Source organism: Pteropus vampyrus, unplaced genomic scaffold, assembly GCF_000151845.1.
Source record: "Pteropus vampyrus isolate Shadow unplaced genomic scaffold, Pvam_2.0 Scaffold254, whole genome shotgun sequence".
NCBI lineage: Eukaryota > Metazoa > Chordata > Mammalia > Chiroptera > Pteropodidae > Pteropus > Pteropus vampyrus.
In genome coordinates, this window is record NW_011889035.1 from 1717648 (window position 1) to 1721585 (window position 3938).

Consider the following 3938-nt stretch of genomic DNA (forward strand, 5'->3'; position numbering starts at 1 on the left):
CTGACTTTTACAATCAGGTCCTACTTGTTTACTGCACTGTGTAGTTTTTTTCCTCAGAGAGGTATAATCATTCTATGTCACACGCCACAGGCTTCCTCTGTTCCATTGCCTGCAACTGAAATTTCAACTCTAATTGCTAGAATTTGTCTTTATCAGAACATGAACTTTATAAAATAGAATTCCATGTAAAATTGGTATGAGAAAAGACAACTCTTTTTGTGTGGCGCTCAAAACTAATGGCCTCAAGTGGTAATTAAAAAAAAAATCTTAAGCATTTTTCAAAACAGTATAAGATCAATGATCGCTATTGCTTACATCCCATGAAAATGAGTTGCAGATCCAGTGATGCTTTCTAGAAATATTTTTTAACAAAATTTTTACTTGGTATCATTAAAAAAATAAATAAACAAACCACTGATCATCATTCCCCCTCCCCCCACAATAAGATGCAGTATTAATCAAATGGCTTAAATATCATCATGCTTAATTGCCCTCTTTCACTTTCTGAGGGTCTGATTTGAAACAAAGCACACAGCAGAAATAAAAGAGAAGTAGGAAAAAATAGCTCAATAGCAATTAAGAACATAGAATTAGAGCTGGTACTAAGAAATATGACTCAACCTAAAGGATTACAGAAAATCTCCTTGAAACATTAATTCCATGGCCCTACCCACTAGAGCAAGTGTATCTTCTTTTCTTTGCTTCCTCAGAGATCTAATTAAAAAATCCTTATTTTAAGTGCTTAACCAGCAATGGAACTGGAAAATAGAGTTATTTTCACAGAAGGTTGGTTTTTCCTCATTTTAAGTGCTTAACCAGTAACAGAACCAGAAAATAGTTGTTTTCACAAGAGGTGGGTTTTACAGTGAGTTTAGAAGATGGAAGTTTATGTAATTTTAAGTGATTAAAACTTAGATACGTCCCAGGATCCTACTAGATAGAAAAAAAGAGTATTCAGCAGCACCGAGACTTGTACCCTGGGTGGTCTGAATCCAAGTCTCAGCCACAATACTGCCATTTCCCGTGTGAGTACTGTGCTGGACTCCAGGAGGTAACATTAGGAATAAGACCATTCCTGGCCTAGGAGAGCTGACAGTTTAGTGAGAAAGATAGATAAGTCACGAACGGTGAGAGTACAGGGAAGTGCGACCCCAGAGAATGGATTGCACGTTATGGGAGTGTTTTTAAATGAATAGATTTGGGGACAGTGACTGCTTGTTCTGGGGTTGTGGCAGTCAAGGGGATGAGCAAGTCTTTACCGGAGAGACAACACTCGAACTGGGTCTTAAAGAATGAAGAGGTTTTCATCCACAGAGAGGATGATTCTAGACAGAGAAATAGCATCTTCAAATATATAGCATCATGAAGTTGGGAGGCCATGAGAGGACCCCAAAATTTGAACTACGTGAACAAATGAACAAGAAAAGGAGCAAGTGTAAGAAAGTGAGGGAAGAGTAGGATATAAGATGGAAATGTCTAATCAACAGTTGAATATATAATATTGATCTAGAGCGTTCAACAGAGGTGGTAAGTAGAGATACAGATCTTGGCATCATTGGCGAATGATAGTTCAACCAGTGAAGTGGCTAAAATCCTCCAGGGGGACATTTAATTCAAAAGGAGTAGATAATGGAGAATAATACCCCAGAGCACCAACACTTAACTAACAGTCTTGTGGTACAACTAACACTACCATTTTTCTATATTATGGGTTAAATGGGCTGTTATGAGTTAGCCTAAGAACCAAGCCACCATTTATAAAACTTTCTATGTAAGAGTGTAGAGTAAGTTCAAACAAATTGCAAAACACCTTAGAGCCACAAACTGTAAGTTGGAGCTTGGGCATACTTTCTTTTACTCATCCTAAATATATCTTTTTACTCTATGGCTCTGGTGTACTAGAACTTGGAAACCAATTCCTAGCATAACCTGCCCCCACACACTTTGTGTTTTTATTTTGGGGGAATATTTTCAGCCATACTTTATATTTCAGGCCTACTTGGTTCATCTCTAACTCAAGTATGATGACATCCAACTTTTGCCATTAATATAAATTTTGAATTAACGTGGTGTGCCTGGTATGGTACTGATTGCTCTTTCTTGCCCTCTGTCTGTCATTGTGATCTGTGCCAGAAAGGATTGTGGGTATGGTGAGTTCTTTAACTCAAGTAGGGCCTTTTCAGCAAACAATATTGGTGTTAAAGGAGCAATCGCTTGTGGTACCAGGAATATTGGTAAGATGAGGCTCTCAGAAACACCTCTTTCTAAGACCTCCGTGTTGATATTATTATTCTACAATTCTTTGTCTCATTTTTATTATAATACTTGTTAAGTGGTTTACTATTTTTCCTTTTTGTTTCAAGTTCATTTGAAAGAGCTAAACACTGAACTCTGCTCTCTGGTATGTTTACTACATGTGACTTATCAGAGAAAGAAATATAATTACTATTTGGCACATACTGACTACACACAGTGTCCATGGTTTTATTCAGAACGCACAAAAGAAGAAGCTTTTTCGTTCTGTGAGAGCATCTTGGAGTCTTCCCAAACCTCCTCAGTCATAGCAATGGTAATGTTACAGGAGCAGTGAAGCCTCTGAGGAAAGATCTTTTAATAACTTCTTTTAAAAGTCTTAGTGTGGAGTTTGGAGTAGAGGAGATGTTCTTATTTCATTAAGCACTGGGTTGTTCCAGCAGTTCAGGATAAGTTGGGGGCAGTAGTTGGGCTGGGAACCAGGAGGCCTAGGCCTGGCTGAGCAGAGAGCCAAATGCCTGGGGAAGAGGAAGGGAAAATGAGTCTAGACTTTGTGTCTAATCTTGGATATTGTCAGTACCCTCTACCCCTTCAGCATACCAATCCAACTTTCAGCTGCCAGCACCAGTATTTTCTTTGTCTAAGTGGCTTCTCTTTCATCTGGAGCCCATTTAAGCTGCCTACTTGGCAAGCCAGAAGTGCAAGAGAATTATCATACGCCGGCCTTCAATCAGGATCGACAGGAGACAGTGTGTAACTATCCCAGCCCCCTCACCCATTGGCTTGGAGAGCTACTGTGTATGCTTTACACTGGCTTTCCCAGCAGGATTAAGCTCGTCACCTACAGTAGGAGCTGGCCTGACAGTACACTCTTTATTGGCAACCTTCCCTTCTTTGTCTCACTTTTCCACTCTCTTGGTATGTGTCTTCACCTCCAAATAAACCCTTGCACTAGAATCTTTGTCTCAGGATTTGCTTCTTTGGAAAGCTAAGAACTAAAATACAACCTCATCTTTCAGAGAGAAAGTTTCAGGCACCTAGCCCTCACACCTGCCAGGTGGGCATGGTGAATAAGGAATCAAAGCCGAATCATTAGTTAAATGGTTTAGATTATACCTACTTACCTTTGATACCTTCCTCTGTGCTTGATGCTGACTAGCCCTCTTCTGCCTGTACATGCTTTCTATTTTCTAAATTAGCATCACATTCCAGCTTTGCCTCCCCCAGATGACACCAAGTTATCTTGATGGAGCATCAAGTCTATCTAAGCTCTCGTGTTACATATTTATAGCATCTTCTTTCTGCCCCCCTCGTAGCAACAAACCTATTTGTTATTTAAGCTGTCTGGCACCCTGTCCCTTCTCCTTGCATCAGTCACATAATCCCCTATTCTAATCACATAATTCTGTGAGATCTGCCAGGTCCATTAGCAGAAGTAAAGGACATCTGCTTACCATCCTCTTTACCTACACATAGCTGCTTAAAGAGGGAATGCAAGGTGAAAAATTGGAGGCAAGAGTGGACTTTTTTGAACTTGCTGATAAAACAACTGAGAGAATTAGGCCAAAATATCTAGGAGGGGTCAAAGGAGGATCTTTCGTGGTGTGTGTGTGTGTGTGTGTGTGTGTGTGTGTGTGTGTGTGTGTGTGTGTCTTCAAACTGAAAACTTGGCAATCTTGATTCTT